This window comes from Oncorhynchus nerka, linkage group LG24, assembly GCF_034236695.1.
Source record: "Oncorhynchus nerka isolate Pitt River linkage group LG24, Oner_Uvic_2.0, whole genome shotgun sequence".
Lineage (NCBI taxonomy): Eukaryota > Metazoa > Chordata > Actinopteri > Salmoniformes > Salmonidae > Oncorhynchus > Oncorhynchus nerka.
In genome coordinates, this window is record NC_088419.1 from 23,980,895 (window position 1) to 24,006,467 (window position 25,573).

The 25,573-nt window shown below is 43.8% G+C and overlaps 1 pseudogene; it reads left to right on the plus strand.

Annotated features, from left to right (window-relative positions):
* The window catches only part of LOC115107469 (laminin subunit alpha-2-like), a 151,068-nt pseudogene extending 126,382 nt beyond the window's left edge, over positions 1 to 24,686 (plus strand).
* The last annotated feature ends 887 nt before the right edge of the window (positions 24,687 to 25,573 follow it).

Genomic DNA, 25,573 nt, shown 5'->3' on the forward strand with positions numbered 1-25,573 from the left:
ATACCTGTATACGTGTTTAACAGATGTTATTGGTCACATACCTGTATATGTGTTTAGCAGATGTTATTGGTCACATACCTGTATATGTGTTTAGCAGATGTTATTGGTCACATACCTGTATATGTGTTTAACAGATGTTATTGGTCACATACCTGTATACGTGTTTAACAGATATTATTGGTCACATACCTGTATATGTGTTTAGCAGATGTTATTGGTCACATACCTGTATATGTGTTTAACAGATGTTATTGGTCACATACCTGTATATGTGTTTAACAGATGTTATTGGTCACATACCTGTATATGTGTTTAACAGATGTTATTGGTCACATACCTGTATATGTGTTTAACAGATGTTATTGGTCACATACCTGTATATGTGTTTAACAGATGTTATTGGTCACATACCTGTATACGTGTTTAGCAGATGTTATTGGTCACATACCTGTATATGTGTTTAGCAGATGTTATTGGTCACATACCTGTATATGTGTTTAACAGCAGATGTTATTGGTCACATACCTGTATATGTGTTTAACAGATGTTATTGGTCACATACCTGTATATGTGTTTAACAGATGTTATTGGTCACATACCTGTATATGTGTTTAACAGATGTTATTGGTCACATACCTGTATATGTGTTTAACAGATGTTATTGGTCACATACCTGTATATGTGTTTAACAGATGTTATTGGTCACATACCTGTATGTGTTTATGTTATTGGTCACATACCTGTATATGTGTTTAACAGATGTTATTGGTCACATACCTGTATATGTGTTTAACAGATGTTATTGGTCACATACCTGTATATGTGTTTAACAGATGTTATTGGTCACATACCTGTATATGTGTTTAACAGATGTTATTGGTCACATACCTGTATATGTGTTTAGCAGATGTTATTGGTCACATACCTGTATATGTGTTTAACAGATGTTATTGGTCACATACCTGTATATGTGTTTAACATATGTTATTGGTCACATACCTGTATATGTGTTTAACAGATGTTATTGGTCACATACCTGTATATGTGTTTAACAGATGTTATTGGTCACATACCTGTATATGTGTTTAACAGATGTTATTGGTCACATACCTGTATATGTGTTTAACAGATGTTATTGGTCACATACCTGTATATGTGTTTAGCAGATGTTATTTAACAGTCACATACCTGTATATGTGTTTAACAGATGTTATTGGTCACATACCTGTATATGTGTTTAGCAGATGTTATTGGTCACATACCTGTATATGTGTTTAACAGATGTTATTGGTCACATACCTGTATATGTGTTTAACAGATGTTATTGGTCACATACCTGTATATGTGTTTAACAGATGTTATTGGTCACATACCTGTATACGTGTTTAACAGATGTTATTGGTCACATACCTGTATATGTGTTTAACATATGTTATTGGTCACATACCTGTATATGTGTTTAACAGATGTTATTGGTCACATACCTGTATATGTGTTTAACAGATGTTATTGGTCACATACCTGTATATGTGTTTAGCAGATGTTATTGGTCACATACCTGTATATGTGTTTAGCAGATGTTATTGGTCACATACCTGTATATGTGTTTAACAGATGTTATTGGTCACATACCTGTATATGTGTTTAGCAGATGTTATTGGTCACATACCTGTATATGTGTTTAACAGATGTTATTGGTCACATACCTGTATATGTGTTTAACAGATGTTATTGGTCACATACCTGTATATGTGTTTAACAGATGTTATTGGTCACATACCTGTATACGTGTTTAACAGATGTTATTGGTCACATACCTGTATATGTGTTTAACAGATGTTATTGGTCACATACCTGTATATGTGTTTAACAGATGTTATTGGTCACATACCTGTATATGTGTTTAACAGATGTTATTGGTCACATACCTGTATATGTGTTTAGCAGATGTTATTGGTCACATACCTGTATATGTGTTTAACAGATGTTATTGGTCACATACCTGTATACGTGTTTAACAGATGTTATTGGTCACATACCTGTATACATGTTTAACAGATGTTATTGGTCACATACCTGTATACGTGTTTAGCGGATGTTATTGCGGGTGTAGTGAAATGCTTATAGATCCAACATGACAGATGTCGAAGCAGCACCATCCAGGTTAAATATGGGGTCTGAGGAAACTATGGGTCACTGAGGAAACTGACAGACAGGCTGTATGGTGCAGTAGAAACATCTGAAAGGTGAGCAGCAGTTCACAGAAAGGTTTCTGTAAGTCATGTATGACTGACTACCTTCAATAGTCCGTACCATGTTGGATTACCGTTCTCTCTCTGATTTACAGTAAGACTTTGATTATTGCTTTCAAGATTAAATGAGTACATACAGTATCGTCCAGATACAGAGGCTAAGCTGCAGGCCACCAAGTCCAAGGCAGGTGATGCCAACAACACAGCCAATAATGTGCTGGCCAGAATGAGAGACATGAACCTGAACTTGATGGGCCTGCAGAGGAACAACAGCAAGCTGGAGGACGACGTCATCAAGGCTAACAACATGATTCAGGATCCTGAGGAAAAACAGTAAGAGATCTTCTGGGTGTTGTAGTTCTTAAGGGTAGTCAAGCCTTAGCTACAGTATCTACTGTATATGAAAGGCTGGTCTGTGCCATATCATGAGCTGATTGACACAAAATGCATATATATTTTTTTCAAACCTGTATTACTCTGGCACGTTTGTCTCACACAATGACATTGTATAATTCTGTATCTCACATATTATTTTCTTTCTGTCCCATTTTTCTTTTGAACCCCAACAGCTATAAGTATGTCAAGAAGAAAGGAGGACCAAGGCACTCTTTATATAATTAATTAAAATGCCTTTATTTGTATGGCATATTCAATAGAAACAAAGTCTTAAAAAATCTGCCGCGTTTCGGCTGCATGGCCTTTGTCAGGGCCTTCTTGAATGCATAGCAATCTTTCTTCTCATAACAGCTTTCAGCTCTTTACCTTTGATGCTTCTAAATAAGTGATTAAGATGCCGCCATCTCTCCGCTGATCTCTGACTAATAGGCCTGGCTCACAGAAAGCAGTGGCTGTGAACGTGCTACAGTAGTTAATAAGGAGGAGTGATGTTTTTAGACTGATGTCTCTTCCCTGTGTGTGTGTGTGTGTGTGTGTGTGTGTGTGTGTGTGTGTGTGTGTGTGTGTGTGTGTGTGTGTGTGTGTGTGTGTGTGTGTGTGTGTGTGTGTGTGTGTGTGTGTGTGTGTGTGTGTGTGTGTGTGTGGATACAATCCCCCAGTAAATCACTGAACCATAATAAGGGAAACCTCAGGGCAACAAATAATGTGTGTGAAACGTAACATATTAGGGCCATTTAGTGTTTAGGTTTGGCTCATCTCTATTCTGGGATGTGTAATGTGTTGTTGGCCAATTCATTTCAAATCATTCCACCAGTGGTTACTTCCCAACATACTAGATAAATACCAATTATCTTAAAGTCAGAGAGAAAATAATAAAAGGTTACTTGTTTCCCTGTGTGATCCCCATGAGAGAGTAGGTGATATTGCCTCTATATACTGCAACAGCAACCACAGCAACCACAGCAATTAGCCGCCAGTTCAAACCGGACTATTTCATCTGTCTTCATCACTGATTTCCCTGGGGAAATCACACTGCTGTTGTTCATCTCTTGATTAGCCTGTGATTCCTCCCCATTATCTTATTCTAATGTGTCCTGCTCTGTTCTCCTGCACTGTGCTACCTACACTACACTACAGCAACCAAGAGAGACAGAATAATAATGGACCTGTAATGTTATCAGATAGGAGATTGCAGTGCTGCATCTTATTGGCTCATCATCTGTCTGCCTCTAGATTGACTTCCTGGCAATTGAGATGTGTAAGGGCAAGGTCAACTTCCTGTGGGATGTGGGCTCCGGAGTGGGTAACGTGGAGTACCCTGACACGACTATAAACTATGGCAACTGGCATCGCATCGAGGCCTCGCGGTAGAATACCATTGTTATTAATTTTCTATACCAGATATTTTTCAGAGCAAAGATTATACAGGGATAGAGAGATTTGTCTATCAGTTTACTTATTAATTCATTCATATTTTAGCATTGATTGTGCCAGGTAAGCTTCTTATTCAAAAATCACTTCTCGTCTGATCATTTCTGTTTTGGTCCCAGGAATGGCATTAATGGCATCATCTCTGTCCATGCACTGGAGGGTCCCAGAGCTGGCATCGTGCCCACCTCTAAGAGTGGCACCTCCCCTGAAGGCTATACGATCCTGGATGTGGACCAGAATGCCTAACTGTTTGTCGGTGGCATACTGGGCAGCGTGAAGGTAGCTGATATCACTTTGTCATACAGTAGTTTATCCCGGAGCCATTTAGACATTTTTACCCGTTTCTATTTTGGTAGATGCAATGGTATTCACTATGTGTTTCATTGTTTGTCCTGTAGAAAGTGGTCAAAACCACTACTCTCTCCCGGTATATGAGAGTGACATACCTGGAAAACAAACCTATTGGCCTGTGGAATTGTAGTTTAAGAACATTTCCCTCAAGTTGATGTTTCTAGAATCTGTGTATTTTAAAGAACATTTCCCTCAAGTGGATGATTTTAGAGCCTTTGTAGCTTCATCAAATCAAATCAAATGTTATTTGTCACATGTGCCGAATACAACAGGTGTAGTAGACCTTACAGTGAAATGATTACTTACAAGCCCTTTAACCAACAATGCAGTTTTAAGAAAAATACAAAAAAACTAAGAAATGAAAGTAACAAATAAGTAAAGATCAGCAGTAAAATAATAATAGCGAGTCTATGTATAGGGGGTACCGGTACAGAGTCAATGTGCGGGGGCACCGGTTAGTCGAGGTAATTGAGGTAATATGTACATCTAGGTAGAGTTATTAAAGTGACTATGCCTAGATAATAAACAGAGAGTAGCAAATAGTGTGGGTGGCCATTTGATTAGACGTTCAGGAGTCTTATGGATTGGGCGTAGAAGCTGTTTAGAAGCCTCTTGGACCTATACTTGGCGCTCCAGTACCGCTTGCAGTGCGGTAGCAGAGAGAACAGTCTATGACTATGGTGGCTGGAGTCCTCTGACACCACCTGGTATAGAGATCCTGGATGGGAGGAAGCTTGGCCCCAGTGATGTACTGGGCCGTACGAATAGATTTTGTCGTGCCCTCTTCACGACTGTCTTGGTGTCCTTGGACAATGTTACTTCGTTGGTGATGTGGAGACTAAGCAACATGAAGCTCTCAACCTGCTCCACTACAGCCCCGTCAATGAGAGTGGGGAATGCTCGGTCCTCCTTTTCCTGCGGTCCTCCTTTTCCTGCAGTCCACAATCAATCAGTCCACAATTTTATCAGCATATCGATTGCGCAACCAGGGCTGGAAAAACTTTGGATCATTGCTATTTCAACTTCCGCGACGCATATAAGGCCCTGCCCCGCCCTCCTTTCGGAAAAGCTGACCACGACTCCATTTTGTTGATCCCTGCCTACAGACAGAAACTAAAACAAGAAGCTCCCGCGCTGAGGTCTGTTCAACGCTGGTCCGACCAATCTGATTCCACACTCAGACTGCTTCCATCACGTGGACTGGGATATGTTCCGTATTGCGTCAGACGACAACATTGACGAATACGCTGATTCGGTGTGCGAGTTCATTAGAACGTGCGTTGAAGATGTCGTTCCCATAGCAACGATTAAAACATTCCCAAAGCAGAAACCGTGGACTGATGGCAGCATTCGCGTGAAACTGAAAGCGCGAACCACTGCTTTTAATCAGGGCAAGGTGACTGGAAACATGACCGAATACAAACAGTGTAACTATTCTCTCCGCAAGGCAATCAAACAAGCTAAGCGTCAGTATAGAGACAAAGTAGAATCTCAATTCAACGGCTCAGACACAAGAGGTATGTGGCAGGGTCTAAAGTCAATCACGGATTACAAAAAGAAAACCAGCACCGTCACGGACCAGGATGTCTTGCTCCCAGGCAGACTAAATAACATTTTTGCCCGCTTTGAGGACAATACAGTGCCACTGACACGGCCCGCAACTAAAACAAGAGGACTCTCCTTCACTGCAGCCGACGTGAGGAAAACATTTAAACGTGTCAACCCTCGCAAGGCTGCAGGCCCAGACGGCATCCCCAGCCGCGCCCTCAGAGCATGCGCAGACCAGCTGGCTGGTGTGTTTACGGACATATTCAATCAATCCCTATCCCAGTCTGTTGTTCCCACATGCTTCAAGAGGGCCACCATTGTTCCTGTTCCCAAGAAAGCTAAGGTAACTGAGCTAAACGACTACTAGTCAAGGACCATATCACCTCCACCCTACCTGACACCCTCGACCCACTCCAATTTGCTTACCGCCCAAATAGGTCCACAGACGATGCAATCTCAACCACACTGCACACTGCCCTAACCCATCTGGACAAGAGGAATACCTATGTGAGAATGCTGTTCATCGACTACAGCTCGGCATTTAACACCATAGTGCCCTCCAAGCTCGTCATCAAGCTCGAGACCCTGGGTCTCGACCCCGCCCTGTGCAACTGGGTACTGGACTTCCTGACGGGCCGCCCCCAGGTGGTGAGGGTAGGCAACAACATCTCCACCCCGCTGATCCTCAACACTGGGGCCCCACAAGGGTGCGTTCTGAGCCCTCTCCTGTACTCCCTGTTCACCCACGACTGCGTGGCCACGCACGCCTCCAACTCAATCATCAAGTTTGCGGACGACACAACAGTGGTAGGCTTGATTACCAACAACGACGAGACGGCCTACAGGGAGGAGGTGAGGGCCCTCGGAGTGTGGTGTCAGGAAAATAACCTCACACTCAACGTCAACAAAACTAAGGAGATGGTTGTGGACTTCAGGAAACAGCAGAGGGAACACCCCCCTATCCACATCGATGGAACAGTAGTGGAGAGGGTAGTAAGTTTTAAGTTCCTCGGCGTACACATCACAGACAAACTGAATTGGTCCACCCACACAGACAGCATTGTGAAGAAGGCGCTGTAACCTCAGGAGGCTGAAGAAATTTGGCTTGTCACCAAAAGCACTCACAATCTTCTACAGATGCACAATCGAGAGCATCCTGTCGGGCTGTATCACCGCCTGGTACGGCAACTGCTCCGCCCACAACCGTAAGGCTCTCCAGAGGGTAGTGAGGTCTGCACAACGCATCACCGGGGGCAAACTACCTGCCCTCCAGGACACCTACACCACCCGATGTCACAGGAAGGTCATAAAGATCATCAAGGACAACAACCACCCGAGCCACTGCCTGTTCACCCCGCTATCCAGAAGCCGAGGTCAGTACAGGTGCATCAAAGCTGGGACCGAGAGACTGAAAAACAGCTTCTATCTCAAGGCCATCAGACTGTTAAACAGCCACCACTAACATTGAGTGGCTGCTGCCAACACACTGACTCAACTCCAGCCACTTTAATAATGGGAATTGATGGGAAATTATGTAAAATATATCACTAGCCACTTTAAACAATGCTACCTAATATAATGTTTACATACCCTACATTATTCATCTCATATGTATACGTATATACTGTACTCTATATCATCTACTGCATCCTTATGTAATACATGTATCACTAGCCACTTTAACTATGCCACTTTGTTTACATACTCATCTCATATGTATATACTGCACTCAATACCATCTACTGTATCTTGCCTATGCCGCTCTGTACCATCACTCATTCATATATCTTATGTACATATTCTTTATCCCCTTACACTTGTGTCTATAAGGTAGTAGTTTTGGAATTGTTAGCTAGATTACTTGTTGGTTATTACTGCATTGTCGGAACTAGAAGCACAAGCATTTCACTACACTCGCACTAACATCTGCTAACCATGTGTATGTGACAAATAAAATTGGATTTGATTGTCTTGATTGCGTTGAGGGAGAGGTTGTTGTCCTGGCACCACACGGTCAGGTCTCTGACCAGCTCCCTATAGGCTATCTCGTTGTCGTTGTCTGTGATCAGGCCTACCACTGTTGTGTCATCAGCAAACTTAATGATGGTGTTGGAGTCATGCCTGGCCATGCAGTTATGAGTGAACAGGGAACGCTGAGCTGTAGTCAATGAATAGCATTCTCACATAGGTGTTCCTTTTGTCCAGGTGTGAAAGGGCAATGTGGAGTGCAATCTGTGGATCTGTTGGGGAGGTATGCAAATTGATATGGGTCTAGGGTTTCTGGGATAATGGTGATGATGTGAGCCATGACCAGCCTGTCGTAGCACTTCATGGCTACAGACGTGAGTGCTACGGGTCGGTAGTAATTTAGGCAGGTTACCTTACTGTTCTTGTGCACAGAGACCACTATGGTGGTCTGCTTGAAACATGTTGGTACAGATTCAGACAGGGAGAGGTTGAAAATGTTAGTGAAGACACTTGCCAATTGATCAGCGCATGCTCGGAATACACGTCCTGGTAATCCATCTGGCCCTGCGGCCTTGTGAATGTTGACCTGTTTAAAGGTCTTACTCACATCGGGTGCGGAGAGCGTGATCACACAGTCGTCTGGAACAGCTGATGCTCTCATGCATGTTTCAGTGTTATTTGCCTCGAAGCGAGCATAGAAGTAATTTAGCTCGTCTTGTAGGCTCGTGTCACTGGGCAGCTCGCAGCTGTGCTTCGCTTTGTAGTCTGTAATAGTATGCAAGCCCTGCCACAACCGACATGCGCCAGAACCGGTGTAGTACAATTCGATCTTAGCCCTGTATTGACGCTTTGCCTGTTTTATGGTTCGTCGGAGGGCATAGGGATTTCTTATTCGTTTCCGGGTTAGAGTCCCGCTCCTTGAAAGCGGCAGCTCTACCCTTTAGCTCAGTATGGATGTTGCCTGTAATCCATGGCTTCTGGTTGGGGTATGTACGTACACTCACTGTGGGGACGACATCATTGATGCATTTATTGATGATGCCAGTGACTGATGTGATGTACTCCTCAATGCCATCGGAAGAATCCCGGAATAAATTCCAGTCTGTGCTAGCAAAACAGTCCTGTAGCTTACTATCTGCTTCATCTGACCACTTTTTTATTGATCTAGTCACTGGTGCTTCGGTGGCCCCGCTACGGTGGCCATCGTGGACATATACTCCAATGAAGAGGAGAAGCTGGTGCTGTCATCTCAAGGCTCTGCCACTGGGCTCAACCTCAAGGAAGATGAGAGGATTTACTTTGGTGGTTTGCCAACCATTGGAAATTATAGGTATTTCCTGTACTCTTTAGGAGGTCAATCACCTCCACAGTAGGGCCTAACAATAGTTTTTTTTTTACACACACACACACACACACACACACACACACACACACACACACACACACACACACACACACACACACACACACACACACACACACACACACACACACACACACACACACACACACACACACACACACACACACACACACACATACATACATACATACATACACACACATACACACACACACACACACACACAACTCTGTGTCTGCATACTGAACACTACCTTTGATCATCAATCTCACTTGGGTTAACATGTGTAAAGGTCTGTAAGAAATCCCAATATGGTCATTTGGAACTTTCTTCAACTAAAGTACACCTCGGATAGCTTTTCTTTACACCTCTGCTCCGTGTTTTGCTCAGACACTCAGTACTGTACAGTCTGTTACTGTTTGTTCCTGTTCTTCTCATATTGTTACGTTTGGCCATAAAAGTTGAGGGTTGACAAGGCATATAGCCAGATTAACAGACAGACAAACAGACAAAGATTTGAGTTTCCATTAGAACACCTTTGTCTGCTCCCGGACCTTGAGTCAGTGTCACTGTGTCATTGTCGCTGGCCTCTTTGGTGTTAACTCTTTAGGAACTGTCACATAAATAGTAACAATAGGTTATGTAGATATGACCTTCACAGTCTTCGGCAGTATGAGAGGTGTATTCTATAGGTCTTTAAATCACACATGGAGAACTGAATATACTTTTTAAGTTTCTGTCTACGTGTGTCATACTTGTCTTAATATCCATATACTTGTATCTTTTGCTCCTACAGTATTAAAACAAGGTAATAAATGTACTGTTAAAGTTTACTGTATCACCTTTTGCATGTACTTAGCATAGCCCATTACTCTCTAAAGCATCCCTGGTACCTTGGCTTTATCATACAAGTTACCATGCATTTACTTCACAAAAGTATGCTTATTTAGCTCATTGTAAATAAGAATTTGTTCTTAACTGACTTGCCTAGTTAAATATATATAAAATAAAATAAAGTTTTTATATATACCTGTATATATATATTGTAGATGCTTTAATGCAATATATGCTGGCCAAATTGCAATTGAGACAACTCTCTCTTCTCTTTACAGAAGAAGAGGTATGCTGGCTGTATGAGAGACATTGAGGTGAACAGAACCCCCTGTAACCTGCTGAGCAGCTCCGACTACACCGGCCTGACCAAAGGCTGGTCTGTAGAGGTCAGTTTAGCACGTCTTCTCTTTCATCTCCCTCTTTTTTTCATCACCCCTTTAATTATTCAGAGGTACAGGCACACTCATGAAATATGGCCAAACATTTTGCGAGAAAAAAAAAACAAGAATAATAAAAACGAGTGGGGCATATAAATAACAGAGAAATCGCTGCTTCTGAAATAGTTATTTTAGTTAGGGGAGAATAGTTATACACACATTCACACCACAGACACAGAATGTAAAAGAGTGTAGCAAAGAATTGAGTGGGAGAAGTCATGTTTAATTTAGCAACGGCTGGTTTGTACGTCTCAGTTGTGTTCAGTTGTGTTTGTAAAATGTTTGCAAGATTTCACACTCACTTCAGTAGGCCTACATCCATTTCTTGTTGACCCTGTGTCAATGCCTGATGATGCATCTGAAAATGCATACTGTGCTAATGAACTCTACTCTAACAGACAAGGTTTATTATTATGTTCGATATAACTCTGAAATTGATATGGACATTATAAACAAAACAACACAACATTATACTATATTGTTCTATTATACAGTATTCAGATTACAAAAAGAACTCTGCCAATTACTGATGACTTTCAAATGATTGTGCTGTGAATGAACATCATGACTGGTCTCTCTCTCACCAACAGAACCTCCATACAGTGATCAGCCTGTCCTTCACAACCAAGAGTGACAAGGGCATCATCCTGTTTGGCAGTGGGGGTACCAATGGGACCAGCTCCCAGTTCCAACTCCTAAAGAGGAGACACAGGCAGTCTGGGGTGGTAAGAGGAGGTGGATGAGATACACACATGCATACACACACACATACACTCCTCGTACACACACGTATACATATACTGTACACACACACGCACACACACACACACACACACACACACACACACACACACACACACACACACACACACACACACACACACACACACACACACACACACACACACACACACACACACACACACACACATAAACACTCACTTCAGTGTTACAGCTATCAAAGCATGCTAACACAGCACTAAGTCCTCTATAATGTCACCTCCTTGTTCTTTATGTCATTGGATCCTATTACCCAGTAGAACTGGAATGGCTGTTGGAGGTGTTTCTTGGTTCCTGTAATTGAATAAGGAGCACTGTGCTGTCTGGCTGAGTTGCTTTGAAAAACTAACAGCACATTGATAATCAACTCCTGCTGTGTGCGAGGCTCCTTATTAAACTAACTATAAAAGAGATGGATTGCCTGTGAGGTTTAATGATTATACTTTCACCCGACAGCAAACAAAAATTGATAATCTTTCACAGAGGGCTAAAGGCTGGGAGATTTGCGATGACAGTTTTGATTAAAATATGACTTTCTACGTCTCTGTTAGGGCACCCTTCATCTCTCTCTCCATCTCTGCTTCTCTTCATCTGCAGACCACCACATCAATTAGTGCCTGTGGCTGCAGGAAATGATAGTGGGTTTAACCTCTAACATTCTCCCTGCAAGTGTCGTTAGTAAGAAATACATTATACAACAGTCCTCTGATGGATCACGTCCAATTTAACGATGACCCTTGGTAAAGGTCCAGACCGTCACCTTTAAAAATCATTAGACCTAGTAAATTAAGTGAGTGTCATTTCGAATGAGTACACGTCGGCCTCATCTGTCTCTCTGTCCTCGTCGTTCATTCTGTCAATTTGCGCAGGGGACAGGAGGAACGCGTGCTGAATCAGACCATAGTTATTGTAGCAGTAGCACTTCCCCTCACTCTCCCTCACTCTCCCTCACTCGCCCCAGGCAAACTCCCTCTGTGCATGCTAGTCTGCAATTCCAACGCTGTGGTGGGATGTGCTCACCATCTCGCTGGACTGATTACAGAGAATTTAATCATAACAAGAGGCACTTAAATCTATCTACTTCTCGTCTAGTATGTTTCAGAGAGGGCTGCGCTTTCTTTGAAGCTCTGCCCAAACAGAATCCAATCAAGGCGTGTAGAGAAATGGAGGACTTACATAAACGCTACAGGCCCTCAGGGTTGAAAAGCATATCGGTATGCAATTATGTAAAGTTGACTTCCTTTTCTCAAAGTATCTGAGGTTTCATCATTATTGAACAGATTTTTCTTAATGTTTCTGGGCATAAAGTTCTTATTGTCTTTGAACATTCAAGGCTCCAGATTGTATGAAGCCTGTCCTGACTTGCTCCATATTGTATGAAGCCTGTCCTGACTTGCTCCATATTGTATGAAGCATGTCCTGACTTGCTCCATATTGTATGAAGCATGTCCTGACTTGCTCCATATTGTATGAAGCCTGTCCTGACTTGCTCCATATTGTATGAAGCATGTCCTGACTTGCTCCATATTGTATGAAGCCTGTCCTGACTTGCTCCATATTGTATGAAGCCTGTCCTGACTTGCTCCATATTGTATGAAGCCTGTCCTGACTTGCTCCATATTGTATGAAGCATGTCCTGACTTGCTCCATATTGTATGAAGCATGTCCTGACTTGCTCCATATTGTATGAAGCCTGTCCTGACTTGCTCCATATTGTATGAAGCATGTCCTGACTTGCTCCATATTGTATGAAGCCTGTCCTGACTTGCTCCATATTGTATGAAGCCTGTCCTGACTTGCTCCATATTGTATGAAGCCTGTCCTGACTTGCTCCAGATTGTGTCTTCTAACCAATGGTTTTATGCACTGAGTGTGTTTATGTATTGATTATCTGTATAACCCTGTGTCCCTGGTCATTTAGATTGGGTGGTCCCGCCTCACGCACCCTCTCTTCTCCACTGCCTCCTACAGCCCTTCCTGGCTGTGTTGCTGAACAAGGGGGCCCTGGAGGTGCTAGTGTTTACAGGCAGCCACAGCCCACGCAAGCCTGACCAGGGCATCCTTCATGACGGGAGAGAACACACCCTGCGCATTGAGAGATTGGGCAGCAGGTAAGATCACACACACACACACACACACACACACACACACACACACACACACACACACACACACACACACACACACACATTGCTACACACTGAATAGCCTCATATTGCACAATAACTTGTGTCTTAATGAACTAGTTTCAAGCCATTCTTTTTTAGCTGGCTCTACACAGAGCTGGCTCAAAATGTCTCACTGTCCTGTATGTCTCTGTCCAGATCATTTGCAGTCCAGGTGGATGAGGAGCTGAAGAGGGAGCAGGGCCTTCCCAACGAGCAGCTAATGGGCGTCAAGAGACTGTTCATAGGGGGTATCCCCGCTGACGTAGAGTTCAGCTCCCAGAGACCCAATGTCCACTTCGAAGGCTGCATCTGGAACCTCATGATCAATACCATGTACATCTCTCAAACAGCGCCTATTATCTCCCTACTATCTCCATATAACGATTCATTATCCTGATCGTAGATATTGGCTCATTATTAGTAGATATTATTAATGGAAGGCTATGTGGGAAGTGTTGTAAATGTGAAGTATTTGTTTCATGGGGCGTTGGTTTCTCCCAGTTAAACAGGTTGTAAATGCAGTCATTTGACACCTTGACCTGTTTTGACTGTTTTTGTCTATAGATGATAATACATTCATATCATTAGGCTCAGGGCTCTCTCTCGCTTCTCAGTGGACTAAACACAGTTCACCCATATTTAGTTGGCTTTAATGGGGCTATCCTCTGTGATAACCATATTCATAAGTCAACTGATTACACATCATCACCCATTAACACACTTTCTGTGTATTTGTGCGTGTGCACATCCATGTGTGTGTTTGTTTGCTTGTGCATGCCCTACAGCCTCACAGACTTCTCCCAGCCCGTGGCCTTTGAGAACGCAGAGATTTGCCAGTGTAACAACCTGGCCCCTCCCCCTCCCCTGCTTCCCCTCCCAGAGGAGGAGCCTGATGAGGAAGAGAAGGCCAAGGAAGAAGACGTGTCCCAGACGGTCCAACGTGAGGCTCCACCACCCACCCCGACACCAGACAGACCCTCTCATGTCCCACTCGTATGGGTATCAGGGAGTAAAAGACAAAAAAAAATCACATTAAAGGACTAAGTTCCCAGCCTATGATGGAGTGACATATTATCCCCATAAAGAGCTGTCATCTGTCCCCAGCACAGCTCAGCCAGACCGGTTGGCCCTGAGTCTAAATACACCATCAGAGAGGTTGATGTGGCTGGAATAAAGAATGGGCCGTTTTCCAATCCATTAGGTCTGCTTTATAGGTAAAGCTGCAGTGTTGACAGGGCTCTTTCTCATAGCTCCACTGCTCCATCTATCCTCTCTAGCTGACAGCTGAGGTACTGTAGCAGTATTCTCTCTGTCCTCGCTCTGTCCTCCTTGCTCTCTCTCTCTTTCTGTCTCTGTCCTCCTCTCTCTTTCTGTCTCTCTGTCCTCCTCTCTCTCTCTCCCTTTCCTCCTCTCTGTCTCTGTCCTCCTCGCTCTCTCTCTTTCTGTCCTCTCTCTGTCTCGATCTCTCGGTCCTCTTCGCACTGTCTCTCTGTTTGTCTCTCTCTCTCGCTATCTCTCATCCATCCTTCCAGACTCATTCATTCTCTGCTAACCAAGCTGCCTGCATTGGCCAACACCACCTGTATTTTCCTCAAATATTCTCTCGATATATCTCCATAGTATGTGTAGTGTCTTAACACTTAGTACTTATTTATGTAATAAGAAAGACTCGGAATACAAGCAATTGAACTGGAGCTTCACATTTACTCAAACTAGTTAGTACCAGAATAACATAGAACAATACTGCGCATGACCAAGGGTGCTCCATCCTTAAAGGGGACATCAGTAATTAACAGAACATAACATTCCTTCTCTTATACAATCAGAGTTACTTTTACCAAACCACAACTGAAACATTTCCCAGAACTTCTTGTAGTTATTTTGCATCTTTTAATTTGAACTTGAACAGTTCGTTTTTGTTTGTTTGTTTATAAGTCTAGTCTGTCTGGTGGACGGTGCCTTCGTTCTGGGTAGCGCCTCGGATTGTCTGGAGGCTCCTGAACATCCTCAGTGTGTGCTTGTTCCATTATAGCGTCTGCTATAGCAGCACCTTCATCAACACGTTCCCTTCTTTCAGCCTGGGGTCTCTCTACTGCCCCACCGTCCTCTACAGTTCCCTGTGTGTCACTCTCAGGAGCTCTCTGTGCCTGTTCTCTCTCGATTGTTGTGCTGTTTTCCGTGGAATGCATTTGGTTAATGTGACGCCGCCACATTATGTCTGGGCTCACTTGAACCTGGTAAGTTCTGGGTCCCGTTTGTGTGTGTACGGTCCCTCTTGTCCATTTCCCTCCTCTTCTGTAGTCTCGCACCATCACTTCCTGTCCTGTTTGGAGATGGCGCTCCCGGCCACCGGAGAGCATCTTGGCTTGTTTGTTCAGCACTTCATTACGCCTGTTTGGCTTCATGATGTCCAGCTGTGTGCGGAGAGGCCTCCCGAACATCAGTGCGGCTGGGCTTTCATTTGTCGTGGCATGTGGGGTGTTTCGGTAGGAGGCCAGGAACTTGGCCAGTTTTGTTTGCAAAGTCCCTTCGTCTCGTTTTGCTGCACGGAGTCCTTGCTTTAGGGTTTGCACAAAGCGTTCTGCCAGCCCATTGGTGGCAGGGTGGTACGGAGCTGAGGTTGAGTGTTTGATTCCATTTACTGACATGAATCTTGTAAACTCGTCACTTACAAAAGCTTGCGCGTTGTCACTTACCAGCTGCAGTGGCAAACCGAAGCGTGCAAACGTTGTTCTGAGACACTCTATCGTCTGAGCTGAGGTGGAGGAGTCAGTGCAAAACACCTCTGGCCATTTGGAATGGGCATCAACTATAACCAGAAACATGTGCTTTTCAAAGGGACCAGCGTAGTCCACATGAATTCTCTGCCATGGCTCTGCGGGCCATTCCCATGGGTGGACTGGGACAGGAGCAGGCATGTGAAGGGTTTCCAAACATCCACTACAGTTCTTTGCCATATTTTCTATCTGTTGGTCCAGACCTGGCCACCAGAAGTGGCTCCTCGCGAGCAGCTTCATTTTGACAATTCCAACATGACCTTCATGTAGTTGCTGCAAGACTAGATGTTGGCATTTCTGGGGTATCATGACTCTCATTCCCCACATCAAACATCCTTGGTACGTTGTAATTTCGTTTCTCCGCTGGAAATACGGAGTCAGCTCCTTTCTGCCAGTAGCTGGCCATCCTGACATGGTGTAGGTGTACACTTTTGACAAGGTCACATCTTTCCTTGTCTCCTGTTTGATAACTGTGCTTGTGACTGGTAGTGCCTCAAGCTGAGCGGTATGGAACATGTCCACTGCATCCACCCTCCTTTGTCTTTCTCTTGTACACGGCAGTCTGGATAATCCATCTGCATTTGTGTGGAGGGATGACGGCTTAAACTCAATGTCATACATATGACTGGCAAGGAACAGGGCATATCGCTGTAACCTGGCTGCTGTCATTGCCGGAATGCATTTCTTTGGACTGAAAATGGAAAGCAACGGCTGGTGATCTGTAACCAGTGTGAAACGCTTGCCATATAGGTATGCGTGGAATTTCTTGACGCCCCACACTAGTGCCAGTGCTTCTTTGTCGATTTGTGAGTAGTTTTTCTCTGCATCATTCAATGTTCGTGACGCGAATGCAACTGGCCTCTCTGACCCATCTTTCAGTGTGTGTGAAAGGACTGCCCCTAATCCATAAGGGGACGCATCACAAGCCAACTTCACTGGCATTTCAGGGTCGTAATGCATCAGGACCTGTTCAGATGTTATGAGCCGTTTTGCCTCCAGAAATGCATTTTCACACTGCTCTGTCCACCGCCATGTCCTATTCTTTTCCAGGAGCTGATTTAGAGGCTGGAGTACTGCTGAAAGGTTTGGGAGGAATCTTCTGTAGTAATTGATCAGTCCCGTGAAAGATCTCACTTCTGTGATATTTTGTGGTCGTGGTGCCTGTACCACTGCCTCGATTTTGTCCTGTGTTTTGTGCAATCCATTGCAGTCAATCTCATATCCACAGAAGACAATCTTGTCTTTGAAGAACTCACACTTCTTTAAGTTTGCCTGTAGACCATACTCTTTCAGTCTTTTCAGGACCTCTTCCAGGTTAGCCAGGTGCTCTTTGTCGGTGCGTCCTGTTATGATCATGTCATCCAGGATACACTGGGTTCCTGGGATTCCTTGCAAAATCTGGTCAATAGTTCGTTGCCAAATGGCTGGGGCTGATGCAATGCCAAAAACCAGGCGGTTATACCTGTATAGACCTTTGTGTGTGTTTATTGTCAGGTACTGTTTGGAACTCTCTTCAACCGGTAGCTGCAGGTAAGCCTGTTTCAGATCGATTTTACTGAAGTGTTTCCCACCAGCTAGTGCAGCAAAGATGTCATCCAGACGTGGTAGGGGGTATTGGTCCACATGCAACATTGGATTCACAGTTACCTTGAAGTCCCCACACATTCTAACAGACCCGTCTTTCTTCACAATAGGAACTATGGGTGTGGCCCATTCGCTTCTGTCCACTTTCGTCAGGATCCCTGTATCCTGCAAGCGATCGATTTCCGCTTCCACCTTTGGTCTCAGGGAGTATGGAACAGATCTGGCTTTGCAGAATTTTGGGGTTGCATCATCTCTTAGTACAAGTTTTGCTGTGAAGCCTTTTACTGTTCCCATCTGATCACTGAAAACTGTGTTGTATTTCTTCCGCAAGTGTTCCAGTGTTTGGTCTGTGCCTTTCTCTTTGGACTGGAACGTGTGGAGCATTTTCAAGTCACACCAATTCAGCTTTATTTTTGAAAGCCATTCCCTGCCAAATAATGGGGGGCCAGTTCCAGGCACAACATACAGCTGTAACTGCTGTGTTTATCATAATGCACTCTGACTTGCAACGCCCCCATTGGACTCAATCTCTCTCCTGAGTATGTCTTCAGCAACACATTTGTGTTCTTCAGCTTGATAGCCTTAAAATGCTCATTGTAGACAGTAGTGGAAATTATAGACACTGCAGATCCTGTGTCCAGCTCCATTTTGAGGGGTTTGCCTTCGATATCTGGTGTCACCCATATTATGCTACTGCTGGGAGAAGTCACTGTGTTTAACTCCATTGTACCAATTAATCGTTCATCTGAATCACTGCCACTGTTCTCTGCTAGTGCATTCACAGACCCTTTAATTTTCTCAGTTTTCCTGTTGTGACTGAATTTTGCTTTGCATGCTCTTTGAATGTGCCCCCTTCTACTGCATTTGTGACAAATTTCGTCTTTGAAACGGCAATCCTCTGCTCTGTGACCATCTCTGTCACACCTGTTGCATTTTTCGGCCACACGGGGGCGCTGTCGACTGCGTGAAAACTTGTGCAGGGAAATTTGTGACAGGTCAGTACTTCTTTTACTTTGCAACTCAAATGCATCTTTAGTCGCGATTTCCATAGCCACAGCAATTTCAACAGCCTTTGCAAACGTGAGCTCTGATTCTGTGAGCAAACGTTTTTGAATGTGTTCATGTTTCAGTCCACAAACAAATCTATCCCTTAATGTGTCATTTAGGTTCTCTCCCAACTGGCAATGTTCCGACAGTTTCTTCAACACTGCTACATATGTACTAACCCCCTCCCCCTCATTCTGATCTCTCTTGTGGAAACGAAAACGTTCCGCGATGAGGAGTGGTTTAGGTGATAGGTGATTTTGCAATATCTCCACAATCTCTGTGAATGTTTTATTTGAGGGCTTCAGAGGGGCAGTCAGATCTCTTAGCAAACTGTATGGTTTTGGGCCAATTAAACTCAACAACGCTGGTACTCTTTTGTTATCAGCAATGTCGTTTGCAATGAAGTACTGTTCCAGTCGTTCAATGTAAGTTGCCCAGTTTTCTTGCGTGTCATCAAACACATCTATTTTCCCGATGCTAGCCATTCTCTTTACCTCCGGCTCCACAGGTCTTTGATCTGCCGCCTCGTTCTCGTCAGCTCTCCCCTCGTTTTCACTGCTTGCTAGCTGTTGTGCTACAGGGTCAAAATCTTCCTCTCTTCCTACGAACTCCATCTGAATTCGTGATGCACACTGCAGGTAATCATCCTCGTCGCCATTGTAGTGTCTTAACACTTAGTACTTATTTATGTAATAAGAAAGACTCGGAATACAAGCAATTGAACTGGAGCTTCACATTTACTCAAACTAGTTAGTACCAGAATAACATAGAACAATACTGCGCATGACCAAGGGTGCTCCATCCTTAAAGGGGACATCAGTAATTAACAGAACATAACAGTATGTATCATTGTAGGCAAATGAATAGATTGCTACACTATTGCCACTGGTTGTACAATATTTTCTCGTAGAACTAATCTTTTTCTTAGCACTGGTCCTCTAGCTACCTGCTGTGCTGACTTTCGCCATTCATGACATCAGTGACATCAGACGTGTGTCTGTGGAACCTTCATTTGAATGGATTTCAGCCATAGACCTTCAACACCAAGCCTCCTGTATGAAGATGTGTTGCTCGTGAAATATACATGCACACACTTTCCATCTCCATATTCCAAGTATTGCCAGAAGACATTTGACTTTCAATAGGGATTTTCTTAATTTCTTTCTAAGTAAATCAATATGGTTTTAGTAGTTCTGCTTTATAAACAGGCTATATATGATATATGCTGTACCGTGTGCAGTGTGAAATAAGTGTATGTAGTGTCAAATAAATGTCCCTTTAAGCAATGGGAGCCTTCGTGGCTCAACAAGAATATAGAAAGAAAGGACCATTCTACATTGAGAGAGATGTATTGTATAATGCAAGGTCAGAGGAATAGGGATGTCTTCATGTTCTGAACAGAACAAAATAAGTGATTCAGATGTTGGCCTTGCAAAAACAAATGTACATTTTCTGATAGTCTCAAAAGCAAATCCATGTCTTTTTCAATAGCACCATCTATTGGCACGTTAGAATAGCACTTCATCTAGAAACAGAAAGCAGGTCAACTATATTCATATTCAAATGAATGTTTACATTATGTTTTTAATGCATTCTTTGAATGAGATCATCTTAGCTAATATGAATGGTTTAAGACGACTGCTACTCCCCCGTCCCCTACAGGCCTCCCGTGCTGCCGAGGAATCTCCAGTGGTCTTAGAAAAAGCCAAACAGTTTGGGTTCTCCAAAAATGTTGCATTTGAATTTGATGACACAAAGGTCAAGAACAGGTATATAGAGTTTTAATTTCTTTGAAAAATCCCAATGAGACCTTTCTTTTCTAGATCAATCGTCAGTTCTGTAAATATCATATTGGACTGACTGTTGTGAATCTGTTTGCTTACAGGCTAATCATAGAGTTTGAGCTGCAGATCACAGCAGAGTCAGGCCTGGTGTTCTACATGCCGAGGATCAACCACACTGACTTTGCCACCATTCAGGTGAAGGAGGGCATGGCCCACCTGGGCTACGACCTGGGCCACAGCAACACCTCCGTTATCAACGACGGACACTAGCACAAGGTCTGGGATCACCTAATATACCTCTCGAGCCAGCCGAGGAAACAATCATAATAGTAATTTAGCATGGTGTACAGTCTGTTGGCAGTTACCATCAGTTCTATTTCACTGTCTGAGTGAGTTTAGATCGTGAGAGCAGACAGCTAAATACTGTGTCACAATGACACAACTACAAAACCACATCATTTTCTATTTGACTAGTTCATTGACCAAAACAGGAGGCAAGCAAAGTAATCAGGAACTACAGTTCTTTATTTCCATCATGTATTAAAGATATGTATTGTTATTGTCCTTATTTACCCCTGAATCTTTCCCTTTCTGCAGTCTCCGATCCAGGTGGTGAGAAAGAAACAGAGAGGTGTACTGGTGATAGACAACCGCTACTCCAAGCACACCACCAGCCCCACCAGCCCCAAGAAGGCTGACATCCTGGATGTGGTTGGCATGCTTGTACACAGGTGGCCTACACCACCAAGAGGATCGGACCAGTACGTTCATACACACTTCCTCACATTTCATTTGTAGGAAGTAAAACACAAAGCCCTATACACTGTATTACTGTAATTGTATGTATTTACATATGATCAGTTGAAAGGGTTGATGTTAGAAGTAATCATTTACAATTTATGGGATAGATTCAACAGTAAATGAAACCTCTCAGTGTAAAGTCATATGTTGTAGCATAGTTAAAGGTGTGTTGTGTTCTTCTAGGTCTTGTATCGTATCAATGGCTGCATCAGGAACTTTAAGATGCTGGGTATTGTGTTGGACATGGACACGCCCACCTCCAACCACCAAGCGGGCAGCTGTTTCATCATCGATGAGAAGGGAACCTACTTCGATGGCACTGGATATATTAAAGCAGGTACGTTCTGACACTCAAAACGTAGAACTATAACTATAGGAAAGACTCCAGGCTATAGTAACATAACTATAAGATCCTGGGGTTTTCCTGACCAGGCTATAGTAACATAACTATAAGATCCTGGGGTTTTCCTGACCAGGCTATAGTAACATAACTATAAGATCCTGGGGTTTTCCTGACCAGGCTATAGTAACATAACTATAAGATCCTGGGGTTTTCCTGACCAGGCTATAGTAACATAACTATAAGATCCTGGGGTTTTCCTGACCAGGCTATAGTAACAAAACTCCTGACCCCACAATGCAATATATCCTATCAATCACAAAATATAACTCCTCGTACACCAAAATTTCACAGATCCAATTTTTTATGACAGTATAATGACTCCCTGTCAAAATAAAGGTGAAATAAAAATAGATAACTTATTATTCAATCTCGTGGGATTTGTTGTATCACTTCTGACTGTTCCCTGTATCTCCTGCCATCTGGTCCAGTGTGTTCCTACAGGGTGGAAAGTGTGGACGTGTCTCTGGAGCTGGAGTTCCGTACGTCCCAGAGCAACGGGGTTCTGATGGCGGTCAGCAGCCAGGTGGACACCAAGATGGAGGGCCTGGGCATCGTACTGCACGGCGGAAAGGTACACACAAACATGCAATACAATACAATGCAATACAATAAAATTCTAATCAGACTATACACTCTCTTCTGTAAGCCTAACAACAATAATGAGTGTGCAAAGCTATTGTACTGTATAAATTCAATAATGGGTTTCAACAGAATCATGGCTGTTCATAAATAACAGTCATGTTTTATGACAAACTGCCTACTGGACAAGCCAGGTGTATTCTTTTTTTTTCTTTTTTCTTTTACCCCCTTTTTCGTAGTATCTAATTATTAGTAGTTAGTATCTTGTCTCATCGCTACAACTCCCTTACGGGGTCGGGAGAGACGAAGGTCGAAAGTCATGCGTCCTCCGAAACACAACCCATCCAGGCCGCACTGCTTCTTAACACAGCGCGCATCCAACCTGAAAGCCAGCCGCACCAATGTGTCGGAGGAAACACTGTGCACCTGGCGACCTTGGTTAGCGTGCACTGCGCCCAGCCCGCCACAGGAATCGCTGGTGCGCGATGAGACAAGGATATCCCTACCGGCCAAACCCTCCCTAACCCGGACGACGCTAGGCCAATTGGGCGTCGCCCCACGGACCTCCCAGTCGCGGCTGGCTGCGACAGAGCCTGGGCACGAACCCAGAGTCTCTGGTGGCACAGCTAACGCTGTGATGCAGTGCCCTAGACCACTGTGCCACCTGGGAGGCCAAGCCAGGTGTATTCTGAGTAAAGTATGTCTTCTCGCCTTCCTAGCTGCTGTTCCACGTGGACAACTGGGTGGGCCGGTTCACAGCCGAGTACCAGCCTGAAGCAGAGGCCTCTGTGACGGTCAGTGGCACTCAGTCACTGTCCACAAGCTCCGCCATAGGCTGGAGATCATTGTGGATGGCAGGAAGGAGCAAGCAGAGAGCTCCAACACCAGGTCCAACACCGCTGACATCTGGGACAGGTACATGATACGACAGCACTCACCAAGCATATCACACCTGGGGCATGTTCAGTAGAGGCACCTGGGACATGTTCAGTAGAGGCACCTGGGACATGTTCAGTAGACGTACTGTTGTGGAACATCAAACATTCAGTTAGAACTGTATCATGTAGAACATCATGTAGAACATCATGTAGAATAGACATGCCTCTGGAATCAGGTTACATACTAACTCCTGAACATGACCCTGGATACTGTGTGGGACATTAAAGATGTGCCAAACCATGCTTCATTACAACATTGAAGATGTTTGTGATTTACTTCCTATCTAAACCTCAGGAGATATTTAAAGTTATAACCTCCAGCAGTCATCGGCTTCCTGACTTATGAAATAGATTCATGAATTTGTTTAACGGGCCAGAAAATTACAATCATAAATCAACCGTTGTCTTTCATCTCTTTTCCTGAGGGGCTCAATCAGTTTGGCCTGACTACCAGCACTGCATTCAAAGGCTGCATGCGCAACCTGAAGATAACAAAGGCATCCAAAGTGTTGGAGGTTCAATTCAACAAGGGCCTGGAGTTCAAGGGGTTTCAACCTCTCACCTGCCCAGCCAATGCAGCCTAAACACAGACTACCAAAGCCTGTCACTGCCAGAGGTACAGCAGCAGCACCAAAACACATGGAGACACAACTTACAGGACTGTAACTTCTCTCTCATTCTGGATCAGCGGGCCAACCAGCTTTATACCAAGGGTTTGGATTGCTTTTTAGAGTGTGAAGTATACAATACAAGTGAGTGTAACCTTTAGGAAGACATAGTATAACATCATGGTTCATTTAAAGGACTATAGATCCTCTTCTTTATCCTGCATGTCCTAAGCCTCCTGTGTCTGTCTGTCTAAACTACATGTGATGTAGCATACCGTATGTATGTTGTGGTTGGAATTTGAAATCCATGCTTTGAAGGAAATCAAACAATTGTATTGTCTTTATTACAAAACAATTGTATTGTTTTATTACAATATCAAACCATGGCCTTTAACTTACACTCGGGATCTTGAGGATTGCCATCTGCTTCATATCCAATAAATTTGTCTTGCAACATTTCCTCCAACAAGAAACTGCCTTAGTTTGCTGCTCTTCCTAACCTTCTGAAGCAAGAAACTCTTACTGTCAATCTGGTACACACACTTTATTTGATGTCTATTCTACAGTAGGCTATGTCTAATATATATGGAGCAAACCGTGAACTGGACTGAAATGGGAAGAATTGTGAAAATAAAATGCTAAGCAACATATATGTTTGTAATTATTATTGGGAAGTGCATTTTTTTCTTGTAATAATACCATGATGTATGAATGCTTAATTCAGTTCTACAATTGTCTTCAGTGCTATAACAACTATCTTTTCTGATTAATTTCATTCTTATGAGCTGTATTGGGGAACACCCCTGGGGGGGGATGAGCTCCCCAATCTGACGGACCAAAGGCTAACGACTCATGGAAACGGAGAACCGACTACGAGCATGGAATGTGTATGTGGAAAGGTCCAGAAGCTTTAGCAGCATAGCTCTCTATGGGAACAGCAACAAGCTGAGGCTGCCCTTGAAGTCCCTGGAAGAGGAGCTCAAGGTCACTCGGGCGAGGGAAGTGAAACACTGCCAAGGGGAAGGAGAGACACAGGCTGGTTCAGGAGGAGATGAGAGCAGCTGTGAAAGAGGTCCAGCAGAGCAGTGGGAATGAGACAGCAAAGAGCCTGGGCGAAGTAGGACCAGGCAGTGTAAGCGAGCTCGGCCCAACTGTCAGAAGATCACTTTCGTTTCAACCAGGCTCAAAATCCAAAACAAAATCTAATGTACGAGGGACTGGTCATCGACTGTTGGAAGCAGGGTGTGGAAGGCTAGATGTGTGCCTATTGAGGTAGGCTGTAGGGGTTTAGCTGGGCAATCCCTCTCCAGAGCCTACAGTACACTCAGCATCAATGGATCGAAGACGAGGAGAGCCATCAGCAACAACATCAAGGCAGCTGTAAAAGCCTCAATATGGCTCTGGATCAAGAGAGGAGATCCTTTGGGCCCACAGCATTATGCCACCTGGACACACCTGGACACGGGTTCTGATCAACCTCGGCTGGGTCACACGCTTTCTTCAGCCTCCCAGTCTATTAGGACT